Source organism: Salmo trutta, unplaced genomic scaffold (assembly GCF_901001165.1).
Source record: "Salmo trutta unplaced genomic scaffold, fSalTru1.1, whole genome shotgun sequence".
Classification (NCBI taxonomy): Eukaryota; Metazoa; Chordata; class Actinopteri; order Salmoniformes; family Salmonidae; genus Salmo; species Salmo trutta.
Window position 1 is genome coordinate 12,891,907 of NW_021822911.1, and position 21,749 is coordinate 12,913,655.

The 21,749-nt window shown below is 40.1% G+C and overlaps 8 non-coding genes across 8 annotated transcripts; 7 read left to right on the plus strand and 1 right to left on the minus strand.

Moving 5' to 3' along the window:
- Positions 1–1,084: 1,084 nt before the first annotated feature.
- Positions 1,085–1,157, minus strand: trnav-aac (transfer RNA valine (anticodon AAC)). Its single transcript has one exon. It is a non-coding gene; the product is annotated as a tRNA-Val (tRNA).
- Positions 1,158–1,727: 570 nt separating this feature from the next.
- On the plus strand, positions 1,728–1,800 carry trnav-cac (transfer RNA valine (anticodon CAC)). The gene has a single exon. It is a non-coding gene; the product is annotated as a tRNA-Val (tRNA).
- Positions 1,801–2,861: 1,061 nt separating this feature from the next.
- Positions 2,862–2,934, plus strand: trnav-aac (transfer RNA valine (anticodon AAC)). Its single transcript has one exon. It is a non-coding gene; the product is annotated as a tRNA-Val (tRNA).
- Positions 2,935–4,093: 1,159 nt separating this feature from the next.
- On the plus strand, positions 4,094–4,166 carry trnav-aac (transfer RNA valine (anticodon AAC)). Its single transcript has one exon. It is a non-coding gene; the product is annotated as a tRNA-Val (tRNA).
- A 5,152-nt stretch (positions 4,167–9,318) lies between these two features.
- Positions 9,319–9,391, plus strand: trnav-aac (transfer RNA valine (anticodon AAC)). The gene has a single exon. It is a non-coding gene; the product is annotated as a tRNA-Val (tRNA).
- Positions 9,392–11,423: 2,032 nt separating this feature from the next.
- Positions 11,424–11,496, plus strand: trnav-uac (transfer RNA valine (anticodon UAC)). The gene has a single exon. It is a non-coding gene; the product is annotated as a tRNA-Val (tRNA).
- A 769-nt stretch (positions 11,497–12,265) lies between these two features.
- trnav-uac (transfer RNA valine (anticodon UAC)) lies at positions 12,266–12,338 on the plus strand. The gene has a single exon. It is a non-coding gene; the product is annotated as a tRNA-Val (tRNA).
- A 348-nt stretch (positions 12,339–12,686) lies between these two features.
- trnav-uac (transfer RNA valine (anticodon UAC)) lies at positions 12,687–12,759 on the plus strand. The gene has a single exon. It is a non-coding gene; the product is annotated as a tRNA-Val (tRNA).
- Positions 12,760–21,749: the final 8,990 nt, after the last annotated feature.

The window sequence follows — 21,749 nt, forward strand, 5'->3', positions numbered from 1 at the left end:
GATACTTCTTGAATGTGTCATTGAGCGTTGTTTCCGACCGGCTTCGAACCAGGGACCTTTCGCATGTGAATCAAACGTGATAACCACTACACTACAGAAACTGCTGCTACAATTATCTGCAAGGAGTAAACCGAATTTTACAGATATTCATGGCACGTATTCGAATTTCCAAAATACAGAATTTATGAAAATAACTTTTCTCTGTTAAAAGTACAGTACCTACTGCACGTGTCAAATAGCACTGTTTCCACCCAGTTTCAAACCGAGGACCTTTCGCGTGTAAACCGAACGTGATAACCACTACACTACAGAAACTGCTGCTTGATTTTTCTGCAAGGAGTAAACCGAATTTTACAGATATTCATGGCACGTATTCGAATTTCCAAAATAAGGCATCAATGAAATTCTCTGTTACCGCTATAGTACTTCTTGAATTTTCAATGAGCGTTGTTTCCGCCCGGTTTCGAACCAGGGACCTTTCGCATGTGAAGCAAATGTGATAACCACCACACTACAGAAACTGCTGCTACAAATATCTTGCAAGGAGTAAACCGAATTTTAATAATATACATGGCACGTTTTCAAATTTCCAAAATTAGGTATTTATGAAAATAACTCTTCTCTGTTAAAAGTAAAGTACCTACTGCACGTGGTAAAGAGCACTGTTTCCGCCAGGTTTCGATCCGAGGAACTGTCGCGTGTTAAGCTAACGTGATAACCACTACACTACAGAAACTGCTTCTACAATTAGCTGCAAGGAGTAAACCGAATTTTACCGATATTCATGGCACGTATTCGAATTTCCAAAATAAGGCATGAACGAATTTCTCTGTTACCACTATGATACTTCTTGAATGTGTCATTGAGCGTTGTTTCTGACCGGTTTCGAACCGAGGACCTTTCGCATGTTAAGCAAACATGATAACCACTACACTACAGAAACTGCTGCTACATTTAGTTATGAGGAGGAAACCGAATTTTACTGATATTCATGGCACGTATTGGAATTTCCAAAATACAGAATTTATGAAAATAACTTTTCTCTGTTAAAAGTACAGTACCTACTGCACGTGTCAAAGAGCACTGTTTCCACTCGGTTTCGAACCGAGGACCTTTCGCATGTTAAGCAAACGTGATAACCACTACACTACAGAAACTGCTGCTACAGTTTGTTACAAGTAGTAAACCGAATTTTACTGATATTCATGAAGAGAAGTTCATGAATCCCTTACTTTGGAAATTCGAATACGTTCCATGAGTATCTTTAAAATTCGGTTTACTCCTTGCAGCTAATTGTAGCAGTAGTTTCTATGGTGTAGTGTTTATCACGTTCGCTTCACACATGAAAGGTCCCTGGTTCGAAACCAGCGGAAACAATGCTCATTGACACATTCAAGAAGTACTATAGCGGTAACAGAGAATTTCATTAATGTCTTATTTTGGAAATTCGAATACGTGCCATGAATATCTGTAAAATTCGGTTTACTCCTTGCAGAAAAATCAAGCAGCAGTTTCTGTAGTGTAGTGGTTATCGCTTTTGCTTAACACGCGAAAAAGGTCCTCGATTCGAAACCGGGTGGAAACAGTGCTCTTTGACACTTCCAATAAGGTACTGTACTTTTAACAGAGAATAGTTATTTTCATAAATTCTGTATTTTTGAAATTCGAATATGTGCCATGAATATCTGTAAAATTCGGTTTACTCCTTGCAGAAAAATCAAGCAGCAGTTTCTGTAGTGTAGTGGTTATCACGTTCGCTTCACACGCGAAAGGTCCCCGGTTCGAAACCAGGCGGAAACAAAGCTCATTGACACGTCCAATAAGGTATTGTACATTTAACAGAGAATAGTTATTTTCATAAATTCTGTATTTTTGAAATTCGAATATGTGCCATGAATATCTGTAAAATTCGGTTTACTCCTTGCAGAAAAATCAAGCAGCAGTATTTTGGAAATTCGAATACGTGCCATGAATATCTGTAAAATTCGGATTACTCCTTGTAGCTAAATGTAGCAGCAGTTTCTGTAGTGTAGTTGTTATCACGTTTGCTTCACATCCGAAAAGTCCTTGGTTCGAAACCGGGCGGAAACAACGCTCATTGACACATTCAAGAAGTATCATAGTGGTAACAGAGAAATCCGTTAATGCCTTATTTTGGAAATTTGAATACGTGCCATGAATATCGGTAAAATTCGGTTTACTCCTTGCAGCTAATTGTAGAAGCAGTTTCTATAGTGTAGTGGTTATCATGTTTCCTTCACACACGAAAAGTCCCTGGTTCGAAACCGGGTGGAAACCAACCTCATTGACACATTCAAGAAGTACTATAGCGGTAACAGAGAATTTAATTAATGCCTTATTTTGGAAATTCGAATACGTGCCATGTATATCTGTAAAATTCGGTTTACTCCTTGCAGCTAATTGTAGAAGCAGTTTCTGTAGTGTAGTGGTTATCACGTTCACTTAACACGCGAAAGGTCCTCGGATCGAAACCGGGCGGAAACAGTGCTCTTTAACACGTGCAGTAGGTACTTTACTTTTAACAGAGAATAGTTATTTTCATAAATACCTAATTTTGGAAATTTGAACACGTGCCATGTATATCAGTAAAATTCGGTTTACTCCTTGCAAGATAATTGTAGCAGCAGTTTCTGTAGTGTAGTGGTTATCACGTTCGCTTTACACGCGAAAGGTCCTCGGTTTGAAACCAGGTGGAAACAGCGCAATTTGATGCGTGCGGTAGGTACTGTACTTTTAACAGAGAAAAGTTATTTTCATAAATTCTGTATTTTTGAAATTCGAATACGTTCCATGAATATCTGTAAAATTCGGTTTACTCCTTGCAGATAATTGTAGCAGCAGTTTATGTAGTGTAGTGGTTATCATGTTCGCTTAACACGCGAAAGGTCCCTGGTTCGAAACCGGGCGGAAACAATGCTCATTGACACATTCAAGAAGTACTATAGCGGTAACAGAGAATTTCATTAATGCCTTATTTTGGAAATTCGAATACCTGCCATGAATATCTGTAAAATTCGGTTTACTCCTTGCAGAAAAATCAAGCAGCAGTTTCTGTAGTGTAGTGGTTATCACGTTTGCTTCACACGCGAAAGGTTCCTGGTTCAAAACCAGGCGGAAACAAAGCTAATTGACATATTCAATTAGTACCACATAGAATTTCATGTATCCCTTATTTTGGAAATTCGAATACGTTCCATGAATATCTTTAAAATTCGGTTTACTCCTTGCAGCTAATTGTAGCAGTAGTTTCTGTGGTGTAGTGTTTATCACGTTCGCTTCACACACGAAATGTCCCTGGTTCGGAAACAATGCTCATTGACACATTCAAGAAGTATCATAGTGGTAACAGAGAAATTCATTAATGCCTTATTTTGGAAATTTGAATACGTGCCATGAATATCGGTAAAATTCGGTTTACTCCTTGCAGCTAATTGTAGAAGCATTTTCTGAAGTGTAGTGGTTATCACGTTTGCTTAACACGCAAAAGGTCCTCGGATCGAAACCAGGCGGAAACAGTGCTCTTTGACACGTGCAGTAGGTACTTTACTTTTAACAGAGAATAGTTATTTTCATATATACCTAATTTTGGAAATTTGAACACGTGCCATGAATATCTGTAAAATTCGGTTTACTCCTTGCAAGATAATTGTAGCAGCAGTTTCTGTAGTGTAGTGGTTATCACGTTTGCTTCACACGCGAAAGGTCGCTGGTTCGAAACCGGGCGGAAACAACGGTCATTGACAAATTCAAGAAGTACTATAGCGGTAACAGAGAATTTCATTGATGCCTTATTTTGGAAATTCGAATACGTGCCATGTATATCAGTAAAATTCGGTTTACTCCTTGCAAGATAATTGTAGCAGCAGTTTCTGTATTGTAGTGGTTATCACGTTTGCTTCACAAGCGAAAAGTCTTTGGTTCGAAACCGGTCGGAAACAACGCTCAATGACACATTCAAGAAGTATCATAGTGGTAACAGAGAAATTCGTTCATGCCTTATTTTGGAAATTCGAATACGTGCCATGAATATCGGTAAAATTCGGTTTACTCCTTGCAGCTAATTGTAGAAGCAGTTTCTGTAGTGTAGTGGTTATCACATTCGCTTAACACGCGAAAGGTCCTCGGATCGAAACCGGGCGGAAACAGTGCTCTTTAACACGTGCAGTAGGTACTTTACTTTTAACAGAGAATAGTTATTTTCATAAATACCTAATTTTGGAAATTTGAACACGTGCCATGTATATCAGTAAAATTCGGTTTACTCCTTGCAAGATAATTGTAGCAGCAGTTTCTGTAGTGTAGTGGTTATCACGTTTGCTTCACACGCGAAAGGTCCCTGGCCCGAAACCGGGCAGAAACAACGCTCAATGACACATTCAAGAAGTATCATAGTGGTAACAGAGAAATTCGTTAATGCCTTATTCTGGAAATTTGAATATGTGCCATGAATATCTGTAAAATTCGGTTTACTCCTTGTTGCAAAATGTAGCAGCAGGTTCTGTAGTGTAGTGGTTATCACGTTTGCTTAACATGCGAAAGGTCCTCGGTTCAAAACTGGGCGGAAACAACGCTCATTGACAAATTCAAGAAGTACCGTAGTGGTAACAGAGAATTTCATTAGCGCCTTATTTTGGAAATATGAATATCTTTAAAATTCGGTTTACTCCTTGCAGCTAATTGTACCAGCAGTGTATGTACTGTAGTGGTTATCACATTCGCTTTACACGCGAAAGGTCCTTGGTTTGAAACCGGACAGAAACAGTGCACTTTGACACATGCAGTAGGTACTGTACTTTAAACAGAGAATAATTATTTTCATAAATGCCTTATTTTGGAAATTCGAATACGTGCCATGAATATCAGTAAAATTGGGTTTACTCCTTGCAGCTAATTGTAGCAGCAGTTTCTGTAGTCTAATGGTTATCACGTTCGCTTAACACGCGAAAGGTCCTCGGATCGAAACCGGGTGGAAACAGTTCTCTATAACACGTGCAGTAGGTACTTAACTTTAAACAGAGAATAATTATTTTCATAAATGCCTTATTTTGGAAATTTGAATACGTGACATGAATATCAGTAAAATTCGGTTTACTCCTTGCAGCTAATTGTAGCAGCAGTTTCTGTAGTCTAGTGGTTATCAAGTTCGCTTAACACGCAAAAGGTCCTCGGATCGAAACCGGGTGGAAACAGTTCTCTTTAACACGTGCAGTAGGTACTTTACTTTAAACAGAGAATAGTTATTTTCATAAATACCTAATTTTGGAAATTTGAACACGTGCCATGAATATCAGTAAAATTCGGTTTACTCCTTGCAGCTAATTGTAGTACTAGTTTCTGTGGTGTAGTGCTTATCTCGTTTGCTTCACACTCGAAAGGTCCCTGGTTCGAAACCGGGCGAAAACAACGCTCATTGACACATTGAAGAAGTACTATAGCGGTAACAGAGAATTTCAATAATGCCTTATTTTGGAAATTCGAATACGTGCCATGAATATCTGTAAAATTCGGTTTACTCCTTGCAGCAAAACGTAGCAGCAGTTTCTGTAGTGTAGTGGTTATCACGTTCGCTTAACATGCGAAAAGTCCTCGGTTTGAAACCGGGCGGAAATAGTGCACTTTGACACATTCGAGAAGTACTATAGTGGTAACAGAGAATTTCATTAATGCCTTATTTTGGAAATTCGAATACGTGCCATGAATATCTGTACATTTCGGTTTACTCCTTGCAGATAATTGTAGCAGCAGTTTCTATAGTGTAGTGATTATCACGTTTGCTTCACACGTGAAAAGTCCCTGGTTCGAAACCCGGCGGAAACAACGCTAATTGACACATTCAAGAAGTATCATAGTGATAACAGAGAAATTCATTAATGACTTATTTTGGAAATTTGAATACGTTCCATGAATATCTGTAAAATTCGGTTTACTCCTTGCAGGTAATTGTAGAAGCAGTTTCTGTAGTGTAGTGGTTATCAAGTTCGCTTAACACGCAAAAGGTCCTCGGATCGAAACTGGGCGGAAACAGTGCTCTTTGACACGTCCAGTAAGGTACTGTACTTTTAACAGAGAAAAGTTATTTTCATAAATTCTGTTTTTTGGAAATTCTAATACGTGCCATGAATATCAGTAAAATTCGGTTTCCTCCTCGTAGCTAAATGTAGCAGCAGTTTCTGTAGTGTAGTGGTTATCACGTTCGCTTAACATGCGAAAAGTCCTCTGTTTGAAACCGGGCGGAAATAGTGCTCTTTGACACGTGCAGTAGGCACTATACTTTTAACAGAGAATAGTTATTTTCATAAATTCTGTATTTTGGAAATTCGAATACGTGCCATGAATATCAGTAAAATTCGGTTTACTCCTTGTAGATAAATGCAGCAGCAGTTTCTGTAGTGTAGTGATTATCATGTTTGCTTCACATTCGAAAAGTCTTTGGTTCGATACCGGTCGGAAACAACGCTCATTGACACATTCAAGAAGTACTATAGCAGTAACAGAGAATTTCATTAGTGCCTTATTTTGGAAATTCGAATAACTGCCATGAATATCTTTAAAATTCGGTTTACTCCTTGCAGCTAATTGTACCAGCAGTTTCTGTACTGTAGTGGTTATCACATTCGCTTTACACGCGAAAGGTCCTCGGATTGAAACCGGGCAGAAACAGTGGTCTTTGACACATGCAGTAGGTACTGTACTTTAAACAGAGAATAATTATTTTCATAAATGCCATATTTTGGAAATTCGAATACGTGCCATGAATATCTGTAAAATTCGGTTTACTACTTGTAGCTAAATGTAGCAGCAGTTTCTGTAGTGTAGTTGTTATCACGTTTGATTCACATCCGAAAAGTCCTTGGTTCGAAACCGGGCAGAAACAACGCTCATTGACACATTCAAGAAGTATCATAGTGGTAACAGAGAAATTCGTTAATGCCTTATTTTGGAAATTTGATTATGTGCCATGAATATCGGTAAAATTCGGTTTACTCCTTGTAGCTAATTGTAGAAGCAGTTTCTGTAGTGTAGTGGTTATCACGTTTGCTTAACACACAAAAGGTTCTCGGATCGAAACCGTGCGGAAACAGTGCTCTTTAACACGTGCAGTAGGTACTTTACTTTTAACAGAGAATAGATATTTTCATAAATACCTAATTTTGGAAATTTGAACACGTGCCATGAATATCTGTAAAATTCGGTTTACTCCTTGCAGCTAATTGTAGCAGCAGTTTCTGTAGTGTAGTGGTTATCAAGTTTGCTTCACATGCGAAAGCTCCCTGGTTCGAAACCGGGCGGAAACAAAGCTCATTGATACATTCAAGAAGTACTATAGCGGTAACAGAGAATTTCATTGATGCCTTATTTTGGAAATTCGAATACGTGCCATGAATATCTGTAAAATTCGGTTTACTCCTTGTAGCAAAATGTAGCAGCAGGTTCTGTAGTGTAGTGATTATCACGTTTGCTTAACACGCGAAAGGTCCTTGGTTCGAAACCGGGCGGAAACAACGCTCATTGACAAATTCAAGAAGTACTGTAGTGGTAACAGAGAATTTCATTAGTGCCTTATTTTGGAAATATGAATATCTTTAAAATTCGGTTTACTCCTTGCAGCTAATTGTACCAGCAGTGTCTGTACTGTAGTGGTTATCACATTCGCTTTACACGCGAAAGGTCCTTGGTTTGAAACCGGACAGAAACAGTGCTCTTTGACACATGCAGTAGGTACTGTACTTTAAACAGAGAATAATTGTTTTCATAAATGCCTTATTTTGGAAATTCGAATACGTGCCATGAATATCAGTAAAATTCGGGTTACTCCTTGCAGCTAATTGTAGCAGCAGTTTCTGTAGTCTAGTGGTTATCACGTTCGCTTAACACGCGAAAGGTCCTCGGATCGAAACCGGGTGGAAACAGTTCTCTTTAACACGTGCAGTAGGTACTTAACTTTAAACAGAGAATAATTATTTTCATAAATGCCTTATTTTGGAAATTTGAATACGTGCCATGAATATCAGTAAAATTCGGTTTACTCCTTGCAGCTAATTGTAGCAGCAGTTTCTGTAGTCTAGTGGTTATCAAGTTCGCTTAACACGCAAAAGGTCCTCGGATCGAAACCGGGTGGAAACAGTTCTCTTTAACACGTGCAGTAGGTACTTTACTTTAAACAGAGAATAGTTATTTTCATAAATACCTAATTTTGGAAATTTGAACACGTGCCATGAATATCAGTAAAATTCGGTTTACTCCTTGCAGCTAATTGTAGTACTAGTTTCTGTGGTGTAGTGTTTATCTCGTTTGCTTCACACTCGAAAGGTCCCTGGTTCGAAACCGGGCGAAAACAACGCTCATTGACACATTGAAGAAGTACTATAGCGGTAACAGAGAATTTCAATAATGCCTTATTTTGGAAATTCGAATACGTGCCATGAATATCTGTAAAATTCGGTTTACTCCTTGCAGCAAAATGTAGCAGCAGTTTCTGTAGTGTAGTGGTTATCACGTTCGCTTAACATGCGAAAAGTCCTCGGTTTGAAACCGGGCGGAAATAGTGCACTTTGACACATTCAAGAAGTACTATAGCGGTAACAGAGAATTTCATTAATGCCTAATTTTGGAAATTCGAATACGTGCCATGAATATCTGTACAATTCGGTTTACTCCTTGCAGATAATTGTAGCAGCAGTTTCTATATTGTAGTGATTATCACGTTTGCTTCACACGTGAAAAGTCCCTGGTTCGAAACCCGGCGGAAACAACGCTAATTGACACATTCAAGAAGTATCATAGTGATAACAGAGAAATTCATTAATGACTTATTTTGGAAATTTGAATACGTTCCATGAATATCTGTAAAATTCGGTTTACTCCTTGCAGGTAATTGTAGAAGCAGTTTCTGTAGTGTAGTGGTTATCAAGTTCGCTTAACACGCAAAAGGTCCTCGGATCGAAACTGGGCGGAAACAGTGCTCTTTGACACGTCCAGTAAGGTACTGTACTTTTAACAGAGAAAAGTTATTTTCATAAATTCAGTTTTTTGGAAATTCTAATACGTGCCATGAATATCAGTAAAATTCGGTTTACTCCTTGTAGATAAATGCAGCAGCAGTTTCTGTAGTGTAGTGGTTATCACGTTTGATTCACACGCGAAAGGTCCCTGGTTCGAAACCGGGCGGAAACAATGCTCATTGACACGTTCAAGAAGTAACAGAGAATTTCATTATTTCCTTATTTTGGAAATTCGAATACGTGCCATGAATATCTGTAAAATTCGGTTTACTCCTTGTAGCAAACTGTAGCAGCAGTTTCTGTAGTGTAGTGGTTATCACGTTCGCTTAACACGCGAAAAGTCCTCGGTTCGAAACCGGGCGGAAACAGTGCTCTTTGACACGTGCAGTAGGCACTATACCTTTAACAGAGAATAGTTATTTTCATAAATTCTGTATTTTGGAAATTCGAATACGTGCCATGAATATCTGTAAAATTCGGTTTACTCCTTGTAGATAAATGTAGCAGTAGTTTCTGTAGTGTAGTGGTTATCACGTTTGCTTCACATGCGAAAAGTCTTTGGTTCGAAACCGGTCGGAAACAACGCTCAATGACACATTCAAGAAGTATCATAGTGGTAACAGAGAAATTCGTTCATGCCTTATTTTGGAAATTCGAATACGTGCCATGAATATCGGTAAAATTCGGTTTACTCCTTGCAGGTAATTGTAGAAGCAGTTTCTGTAGTGTAGTGGTTATCAAGTTTGCTTTACACGCAAAAGGTCCTCAGTTCGAAACTGGGTGGAATCAGTGCTATTTGACACGTGCAGTAGGTACTGTACTTTTAACAGAGAATAGTTATTTTCATAAATGCCTAATTTTGGAAATTTGAACGCATGCAATGAATATCTGTAAAATTTGGTTTACTCCTTGCAGATAATTGTAGCAGCAGTTTCTGTAGTGTAGCGGTTATCACGTTTGCTTCACACGTGAAAAGTCCCTGGTTCGAAACCGGGCGGAAACAACGCTCATTGACACATTCAATAAGTATCAAAGTGGTAACAGAGAATTTCATTAATGCCTTATTTTGGAAATTCGAATACGTGCCATGAATATCAGTAAAATTCGGTTTCCTCCTCGTAGCTAAATGTAGCAGCAGTTTCTGTAGTGTAGTGGTTGTCACGTTCGCTTAACATGCGAAAAGTCCTAGGTTCGAAACCGGGCGGAAATAGTGCTCTTTGACACGTGCAGTAGGCACTATACTTTTAACAGAGAATAGATATTTTCATAAATTCTGTATTTTGGAAATTCGAATACGTGCCATGAATATCAGTAAAATTCGGTTTACTCCTTGTAGATAAATGTAGCAGCAGTTTCTGTAGTGTAGTGGTTATCATGTTTGCTTCACATGCGAAAAGTCTTTGGTTCGAAACCGGTCGGAAACAACGCTCATTGACACATTCAAGAAGTACTATAGCGGTAACAGAGAATTTCATTAATGTCTTATTTTGGAAATTCGAATACGTGCCATGAATATCTGTAAAATTCGGTTTACTCCTTGCAGAAAAATCAAGCAGCAGTTTCTGTAGTGTAGTGGTTTTCACGTTCGCTTTACATGCGAAAGGTCCTGTGTTCGAAACTGGGTGGAAACAGTGCTATTTGACACGTGCAGTAGGTACTGTACTTTTAACAGAGAATAGTTATTTTCATAAATGCCTAATTTTGGAAATTTGAACGCATGCCATGAATATCTGTAAAATTCGGTTTACTCCTTGCAGATAATTATAGCAGCAGTTTCTGTAGTGTAGTGGTTATCACGTTTGCTTCACACGTGAAAAGTCCCTGGTTCGAAACCGGGCGGAAACAACGCTCATTGACACATTCAAGAAGTACTATAGCAGTAACAGAGAATTTCATTATTGCCTTATTTTGGAAATTCGAATACCTGCCATGAATATTTTTAAAATTCGGTTTACTCCTTGCAGCTAATTGTACCAGCAGTTTCTGTACTGTAGTGGTTATCACATTCGCTTTACACGCGAAAGGTCCTCGGATTGAAACCGGGCAGAAACAGTGCTCTTTGACACATGCAGTAGGTACTGTACTTTTAACAGAGAATAATTATTTTCATAAATGCCTTATTTTGGAAATTCGAATACGTGCCATGAATATCTGTAAAATTCGGTTTACTCCTTGCAGATAATCGTAGCAGCAGTTTCTGTAGTGTAGTGATTATCACGTTTGCTTAACACACGAAAGGTCCCTGGTTTGAAACCGGGTGGAAACAATGCTCATTGACACATTCAAGAAGTACTATAGTGGTAACAGAGAATTTCGTTAATGCCATATTTTGGAAATTCGAATACGTGCCATGAATATCTGTAAAATTCGGTTTACTCCTTGCAGAAAAATCAAGCAGCAGTTTCTGTAGTGTAGTGGTTATCACGTTCGCTTTACATGCGAAAGGTCCTCGGGTCGAAACCGGGTGGAAACAGTGCTATTTGACACGTGCAGTAGGTACTGTACTTTTAACAGAGAATAGTTATTTTCATAAATGCCTAATTTTGGAAATTTGAACGCATGCCATGAATATCTGTAAAATTCGGTTTACTCCTTGCAGATAATTGTAGCAGCAGTTTCTGTAGTGTAGTGGTTATCACGTTTGCTTCACACGTGAAAAGTCCCTGGTTCGAAACCGGGTGGAAACAACGCTCATTGACACATTCAAGAAGTACTATAGCAGTAACAGAGAATTTCATTAGTGCCTTATTTTGGAAATTCGAATACCTGCCATGAATATCTTTAAAATTCGGTTTACTCCTTGCAGCTAATTGTACCAGCAGTTTCGGTACTGTAGTGGTTATCACATTCTCTTTACACGCGAAAGGTCCTCGGTTTGAAACCGGGCGAAAACAGTGCTCTTTGACACATGCAGTAGGTACTGTACTTTTAACAGAGAATAGTTATTTTCATAAATGCCTTATTTTGGAAATTCAAATACGTGCCATGAATATCTGTAAAATTCGGTTTACTTCTTGCAGAAAAATCAAGCAGCAGTTTCTGTAGTGTAGTGGTTATCACGTTTGCTTCACACGCGAAAAGTCCCTGGTTCGAAACCGGGTGGAAACAACACTCATTGACACATTCAAGAAGTGTCATAGTGGTAACAGAGAAATTCATTAATGACTTATTTTGGAAATTCGAATACGTGCCATGAATATCGGTAAAATTCGGTTTACCACTTGCAGAAAGATCGAGCAGCGGTTTCTGTAGTGTAGTGGTTATCACGTTCGCTTTACACGCGAAAGGTCTTCGTTTCGAAACCGGGCGGAAACAGTGCTCTTTGACACATGGAGTAGGTACTGTACTTTTAACAGAGAATAATTATTTTCATAAATCCCTAATTTTGGAAATTCGAATACGTGCCATGAATATCTGTAAAATTCGGTTTACTCCTTGTAGCTAAATGTAGCAGCAGTTTCTGTAGTGTAGTGGTTATCATGTTTGCTTCACACGCGAAAAGTCCACGGTTCGAAACCGGGCGGGGACAACGCTCATTGACACATTCAAGAAGTATCATAGTGGTTACAGAGAAATTCATTAATGCCTTATTTTGGAAATTCGAATACGTGCCATGAATATTGGTAAAATTCGGTTTAGCACTTGCAGAAAGACCGAGCAGCGGTTTCTGTAGTGTAGTGGTTATCACGTTCGCTTTACACGCGAAAGGTCCTCGGTTCGAAACCGGGTGGAAACAGTGCTCTTTGACACGTGTTGATGATCAGTTACTTGAGAAGGAGACCAAGTCAGGACGCTGGACCGGGTGGATTCAATTATAGTAAGGCATTTTATTATGAGACAAAGATATTTGGCAAAGCGTGCACGGACTCCTTCGTTTAGCTCATAGGGAACTAGCGGAAGAGAGCGCCGAAACATGGTGTGCATCCAATTTATACAATGAAATAACAGTGTGTTGACGTAGGTTGAGTCTAGTAGGTCCGCTCTCCTGACTGGTCGATGAGTGGAGGGACGGTCCATTCTCCAGGTGGTGTCGACTTCCCATTGGCCCTGGGCAGTGTCCTTTGTCCTCGGAGTCCAACACCCCTAAGTGTGTTTTTCTGCTAATTCGTGTCTGGTTGGTTACGATATTCATGGAATGTTGTTTTTTACACCAGTGGTCAGTTCGTGTGGCTAGGGCGCTTTCATGTCTTGACATTTTTGTGTGAGTGCTTAAGTCAGCCATCTGTCTCTGGGTGTGGTCGTGATTGGTATCAGTTGGTTGCTCAATATGTCTCTGGAATTTTGTTGTGTGCTGTTGTGAAGCATGTTGTGCAAATGCCCTCCTTATAGATCATTAGGTAAAACGTTAGATTATCTTTATTACAAATCCCCCTCTTCACGTCTGCAAGACGTGACAAAGAAAAAGGGGAACAGGCTTGCTCGGCGGTAGGTACTTGTCGTCTCATTGATCTGAACTTTGACTCGGTCCGTAGCTCACCATCTGCTCCGTTATCATCTCTCTAAAGTTCTGGTTATTAAACCTCTTGCACACGGGACCCAACAACAACCACACAACCCAAACACACTCATACAGGTTAAAGCAGCCCATAATACAGTTCTTGCAACACTTTTCCATTTCCCAAACATGAGCTGTGTTATCAAAAATGTACGTACAGCAATGAACCTAATCATTCTACCTACACCATCCTCTTTGCCCGTAACCTATCGAGAGTCAGTCTATTTTACCAGGTCATGAGGGAGGTGGCGGCTAATTGGTCAGAGAACCTCTTTACTGCATCCCCTGTTTCATTCATGAATCTCTGTTGATTAAATGATGTCATTAATTCAATCCACATTATTATTTATTGTCAACTACCAACATAATGTAGTGTTAAAGCCTTCACATATTTGATTTATAACTTTGTATTCATCTGGAACCTCCCTGAGGATGCCAATAGCATCCATCTAGACAAAGCCATTCCCATCCTTATCAAAACTCCTCCTGTACCTACTTTAGCCTCCTATAACTGGTCTCTTATCACTAATTCAAACTGGTTGGACCAATAACCCCAGGGCGCAAGTTCCTAACCACCCTTTGTGGTAATTCTTGTCGTATGCGTCCTTTGCTGGTACTAGCCCACCCTTCATCAGCCATAGGTGCTATGAGTTTACACATTTTCTCCTGTGCTTTCAAACCTAAGTCAGTCACATTAACGATTACCTTTCCAGCCGTTAAAATCATCTCAATTCTCGGTGCCATTCTTGTATCTATAACACTGGTGCTCATCAGGAATTTAGGTGAACCGAGGTGGGTTGGCTGAGTACTTCAATCTGGCCAACCCCAATTCCTGTACAGTTGTCTGCTTCCCCAGGAAATTGTTTGTTTACCTTAAATTCTACATCTTGATCTTCTTTGATTCCTTATTCTGTAAGTCACTCATCAGTGTATTATATAGTTTATCTTCTACTTCTTCTCAATGACAACGGTATCGTATGATTAGTACCAGAAGGTGTTGGATCTGAATGTATCAGAAAGATTAGACTATGATGCAGCTCAGAGCCTCTACTCTTCCCAAAAACCGCCAACCCTCTCCTGCCCTTAGTCTCTCTGCTAGGTACCACCCCATACTCACACCTCTAGGAGCACACACAGTGATGAACGGTCGGGATAGGAAATCTTCGTTAAGGAGGTAACCCCCGGACCTTATTGGTTCTCGGTTCTTCTCCTAACTCTGTGTGTGATCATCAGTGCTCATATGTGTACATACCTTCTTGCAGTGGGTAACGTGGACCCATGTGACTCTCTCAGCTTTCCTACTGGCAAAGGCAATGGTTTAATAGCACCTGGTATGGGCCTTCCCAACGGGACTGCTTCCAGTTTTTTCTCCTCAGGGACTGGATCCACACCCAGTCTCCTAGTTGGATTGAGTGAATCACCTTCTCCTGCAATTCACCTGTTGGACACAAAATCTTGGACATACGGGTTTGGTTAACAGTCTTCTCATGTGCTCTGCTAGTATATCTTTAACTTATATGTCTACCTGTTCTGGTATTTCTATTCTCCCTAACTCTGGCATTCTATAGGCTCTACCTGATTAGCTAAACTGTCATCCATCATTTAAAGAGATGGCTCTTAGTAAACCAACTCTAGGGATAATATCTTGACTTAATATTTTAGCTACCATAATCATGTCCACCAAGTAAGTTGGGAATGCTTCTACCCATTTGCTATACTTATCTGTTATTGTTAAACACCCCTTCTTCCCCTCAATTCGGAATAGTTCAATAAGTCCATTTCCAAATGTTGGAATGGACATTCTACAAAAAATGTTTTTGTTCTAGTAGCATCCTATCCTGTTCTATCACCTGCTCTACTATACTCCCCCTTTTTATACATGGCTCAAGCCATGTATCAATTCTGCTGCATTTCTTAACAATGTCTTTGGTAAGATCAGTAAATTATCCTTATGTCAGCCCTTCTCTTTTAGGATTGCCCCCTTCCATTTACCACATGTCCAATTCTCCCTGGGGCATTCATCCTTAGCTACCCTGTGCATTCCTCTATCAAGTGTCTTATCTTCTTTAAGATTTGCCTACTTTCCACTAAATTATCATATCTTTTCCTAGTGAATTTTACCAAACATAACTTAAAATCAAAACTATAATACATGCCTATGGAGCCGATAGTCTCTCCATGTATTAATATCCTAACTAAATGAACCTAACTAAATTATCCTGTAATCTTCTATTCTTATGTCTTTTCTGTCTCTCCCAGTGTTATTTCTGTCCTCACCTGTTTATAATTTAACTATGCTGGTCTCCACTCACTAACTGTTATCTAATTCTTCTGTGTCACTTTTATCTTCTCTTCCTTGCTTATGCTCTCCTCCTACTTCCAACCCATCAAGGTCTCAGCAGTGCAGGGGAGTACTAAATGTCTCATTGTCTTATTCCATAGCTACTTAAATTTATCTCGATACCCTCAATGATCCTGGATCACCTACAGATGTCATATATTCCTGTCCTGTTGACAAAAGTCTACCCTTATTAAACTTATTCACAACAAAATGTAATAATACTATTATGTCGATTCCATAGCCTTGTTGTGTTAAATCTCTTACACTGAATACAACCACCGCTGACTTTCTAAGGGAAAATAAACTTATCTAGATAGTGTAAAAAGTACCCCTAATTATCAAACGATATTCACATAACATAATCAGATCAAAATGACTAATCTGAACTACTCCACAAAGAAAAATTATTGTACCCTTATCGTCATTCTCATTGGTTCAAATTATCCAATTGTGTGTAAGAACTTTAATTCCATCATAATTACCAGTTCTACAAATTTCCTTAAAGTCAGTATCACAAATGACCTTAAATTCACCATCCAAATGGCTTTTCATTGCGGCTGATCAGACCACAAAAGGAAAAGTCACCAGAGGGGTCGAAAGTCCTACCACCCTTTCAGAACCGTGTTTCTTACTACATTTAGACAAATGAAGGCTAAGAACTTTATCTACATTTTGTATCTCAATTTCCCAGAACAATCCCTATGAGAGGAATTTCACGTGCTTAATTAAAACTCAGAAACCAAAACTTCAAAATGCCATGTGTGTATACCCCTTTAAGATATCCTGTCCCTAGTTATTTTTCCCAAAGATAGTTAAGCGCTCCCTTTTCCATAAAATAACCACTTGGTCAGCATTTCCTCATACTACACCGATTCAAAAACCCAAACGTTAACTACAAACCAAACCTAAAAATACTTTATAATTCCATTATACTCCCCCCGGTCATTAGTTTTAAACTTACTTGAACATGCGCTACCCTTGGATACAATACTGTACTTCAAACCTATTAAACTCCCCTACTTTAACATACTACTTAACTAATTTAACCCAAGATTGCTTAAAACCTTAAACCCCTTCAGTTTGTCTGCAAACCGGCCCATTCTGTTTGCTAAGAATACCCTGCCATTATACACAACTGTGTTTAATGGGCACCGTCCCTGTAAAAATAAAATTAACTCCACCTGCAATTCACTTTACTAACTTAATATTTTTCCATGCAATGTTCAAATCACTGGTGTCAATTAACGAATCAACATTCTCCACCAGTGAGAGCTCCTAAGGATACTCCGGCAATGATTATGAAAATAACAAAACAGGGGAGCTGATATCCCCAGCCGCTCCCAGGGAGGAAGGTACCCCGACCCTGGGCGTGGCGCCTTAGGTTGTGGAAACAGGAGCTGTGGTCCCATTTTCCCCAACTAAGGTTTCAGTGGTTGGAATCGAATTTTAGGGCGCGCAAATCGGCCCTGGTTTCAGTCAAAGTTCTGGAAGGGGTTGGGGCCGGAGTGCAGTGTGTAAGGTGGTGCCAAGGCGCGCCTGATTTGCCTTTGACCTGGACAGAGTGTGAAGTAACTTCCTTCACTTCGTACGGTCCAGTCCACCTGGGTTCTAGCCACTTTCTCTTGTGGACTTTGACCCTCACCCAGTCCCCAACTTTTACCTTCAGTGGTGGCGAGTCTCCCGACAGCTCCCCCTCTTGGACCTTGCGGATCTGTGTGGAGAGAGCTGCAGACAGTTCCGTCAGTTTTCTCACATAGTCAGACATTCCAATCCTCAGCACATCAAGAGGGGGCATATGACCTCCCTCCCTTGGTGGGCCAGGCATGACTCTCCCCGTCATTATCTCATGGGGAGAGAGATGGGTCCCCGCCCCTGGCGAGGCCCTCATGGCCATCAGTGCCAGTGGTAGGGCTTCCACCCAGGTTAGCTTCGAACCTGCACATACCTTAGCAATCTTAGTCTTAAGAGTTTGATTTGCACGTTCCGCTAGGCCCTGAGATTGTGGCCTGTACACTGACCCGAATTTGTGCACAATTCCAAACCTTTCCTCCACCTGTCTCAGGTGTTTATTGCTGAAATGGGATCCGTTTTCGGAACGGATTTGTCTCGGAACCCCATACCTAGGGATGAGGTCTCTTTGCAGCCATTTGATGACTTATTTGGCATCTTCCCGTGCCGTTGGTATTGCCTCTACCCACCTAGAGAACCTGTCTACCATTACTAACAGGTACCTTTTTCCTCCCCCCCCGTTATCTGCTCCCATGTCTGTGTAATCTATACTAATGTCTTGGAAACAGGCATTGGGTACTGGGTAAGCATATCTGGTTTTTTATATAGAAGCGCCCTTCTAGTCTCCTCTATAGCCCAAACTCCTATTCTCAATTCTGCTTCTGCCTTTTCTCTGTTCTTAGTCCCTTTTTTCTTAAACATATGCTTTCTGTTACCTTCTATCTCACCTTCTATTCCTTTCTGAACTGCCTCCTTCAAACCTTCCTCCATCACCATCAGCTGGCCTTTAGTGGGAGCTCCCCCGCTAAAATAGCCCGCCTGTGTCCATCTCAACTTCACTTCCTCCCACACTTTTCTTATTACTTTATATTGTTCCTCTCCTCCAGCTCTATCCTGTATTTTTTGTTCCAAATATTCGCTGAATTTAAGTTTGGTGGGCGGAACAGCTGCCATGTTATTATTTGTATAAATGTCCCTCTATCTTTGTATACTTAGCTCGTCGTTGGTCAAGACCAGCGATGTATTCACGGTGCTGGCTCAGACTTATCTCTGGTGCCCCACCCTCGTAAACAAAGTTTTTTGAAATATTAGGACTAATATTTTGAATAGGCTAAAACATTAACCCGGTCAATACCAACTCCCCGGTGATTACCCCAATTTGGTGTTCAATGTTATTTAGGTCCCCCGCAGTACTTGCAAATCAAATCCTCACTCAGTTCTATAGACAGACAGATCGCACACCCGGGCTGAAACCCAAACTATTGGTATAGTTTCGGACCTTCGGGGTACGTACAAACAAGCACACTCAAACAGGGCTGGAAACAAATTCCAGACGCACCGGAGGCGCACAAATCCCTCCCTAAACAAAGTCAAAACCGGAACTATTTCTAGATCTCCGGGACGAAACTAAACACGTTATTACAATGTACGGGACTTCCGACCAAAATCGGTTTATCTACCTACTTGCTACTTCAATTATTCCCTAAGCAAAGTCAAAACCGGAACCAGAATAAATTCCAGATCTCCGGGACGAAACTAAATAATTTTTAACAGGATTAATATGTTTTAGTTATATTTACTTTACTGAATCCGCTTGTTCTGAGTGTTCCCTTCTGGTCAGCTATTCCAGTAGGCCTTCTCTAGTTAGCAGATGTATACTATCAATGTTTCGCCACACAGGCTTTTAATTTAGCATGGGCGACCGACACACAGTCTCTCTGTTCACTCTATTCACGATCTCTCTATTCCATTTTTATGTATCCGACTTTCTATTGATGTCCCTTATCCACACGCCACGGTGAATGGTCATAATCTCACGGTATACATTTGTACCAATCCTAGTTTCTACTGATGCTACTTGGTATCAAGCCTATTACCACAAATATCCTTGTACTCAGCCCTTACATTTTGTTATTACAATCCTATACAATATTAACAGTAATTCATACTCACGCCCGGTACTTCTGATCAAAATTTGGATATGACTATAATACAATATGCAGATTTTTGTTTTAACAGGCTCTGCTTACCTTTTATTAGTCGAGCTCGTTGATCAGTTTCCCGGGCAAGTAGAATCACCGATGGCTCCTGCGGACAGGTCACCCGTCCTCACGAGATTGTCCTGGACTTGTCCCCTCTCACATCAACCATCTATGGACCGAATTCAGAAGTATGAAACCTTCCTCTGCTACCAAGTTTTGTTGATGATCAGTTACTTGAGAAGGAGACCAAGTCAAGACGCTGGACCGGGTGGATTCAATTATCGTAAGGCAGCTTTATTAAGAGACAAAGATATTTGGCAAAACGTGCACGGACTCGTTCTTTTAGCTCTTATGGAACTAGCGGAAGCGAGCGCCTACACATAGTGTGCATCTATTTTATACAACATGATTGTAATGTAATGACGTATGTTGAGTCTTGTAGATTCGTCCTCCTGACTGGTCGATGAGTGGAGTGACGATCTGGTCTCGGGTCGGTATCGACTCCCCATTGGTCCATGAGTGTGTTCTTTGTTCCGCTGACCCAGCCCTCTGGGATGGGTTTGTGTGTGTGTGTGTACTTTGTGCTGAGTCCTTGTCTGTGTATCTCTGTAGTCACAAGATATTACTGCGAGACTGGACGTTGACCCCTGTGATCAGGTCATTTCCTGTTTTATCAGTGCTGTGTAAGGTCTAATTCGGCCAATGTGTTTCTGGGTGTGCGTGTATAGCTAGTATCAGTTCAACACAGAATGTGTCTTTTGTATCAGCAGATAAGTGTTGCGCAATAGACCAGCTTATCAAATATATTTATAACAACACCCCCATAGTGTCTTTCAGAGCCCCTCCTAAAAAACAAGCTTATATTTTGGGTTGGATATTGCACCCAATTAATATTTGAATCAATGGAATTTCCTTAGGGTGCCCATTAGTCTTTAAGTTGTTAATTTACTTTTTTATCCTCTTATGTTTGTGTACTAAATATTTGTTTTTCTCCCCTGTGAAACCATTGTGTTGCATCCATGTCTGAAATGTGCTGTATAAATAAAGCTTGATTTGATTTGAACATATTGCAAAACAAATTAACCCAATGACCGACCAATCAACAGACTCTTGCAAAACCAATTAACAAATATGTGCAAAAGCAACACATATTGGTCCATCTTAGTCTGAAAAACAGTATAAATTCAGTATATCTACCACTGTCAAAATAGTGCAAATGGTATGCATGTTTTGTATCACTTTCAACCAACCCAGTTCATTTGTTGAAAATGAAAAATGTTGAACTCAACAATACACCAGAGGATATTATGTTGAAAAGGATTCAACTACTGAAATCTGAAACAAACAAATGGATCAAACAGATCAATCCCACTTTTCCAGCCTGCTGAAGGCGTGGTGGAGTGGTAAACACCACCCCCGGCTCTACCAGGGGCTTGAGGTGGTCTCCCACAGCGCTGCTTATGTCATGTTCTGTGGCCTTGCTGTTGCATTTCTTGACTACCCCTGCAACACAGAAACACATTTAGTCATATTATATAAAACACTCACAGTAATGGATATGGAGCATCTATGGCCTCAGTTACACCTGGCACCTAAATGTGACTTCTGTCATCCGATCACTCCAAACTGCATTAGGTTCAGATCTACCAGGATGGGCCTTTGACACAGTCAGGCCACTGAATATGCATAAGCAATGTAAAGAGATGGGGTGAATGAGGGGAAAAGTACATTTGACACAAATTACCTTCATTATATCAAAGAACAAATGTGTGTGTCTGAGGGGAAATTAACTTTCATACAGCCAAAAGGGGTGAGAAATTACACCAATATCACCAATATCAGTGGACAGTTTGCACTAATGTAAATAAACATAGATGATGGAACATATTCCCTTTTGCTGACGTGATGAACCGCTAAGGGGACATAAATATTTACCATCTAAACCATGTGTGACCTCTCACCTCTCTGGCTGTAGAAGTTGTTTGAATGTTAAATGACGAGACAGAGGCATGGATGCGAGTAACCAGTCTTGTTCCGTATATTGCAATACATCCGGGTATTTCAAGCACACCGGTAAAAACACTGGAGTTGCAGTAATTAACATTTACCGACAGATGGCATCACTGTGCCATCTTACACCCATAACATCTTCCCTTTTATAAAATAGGACAGGAGCTGTC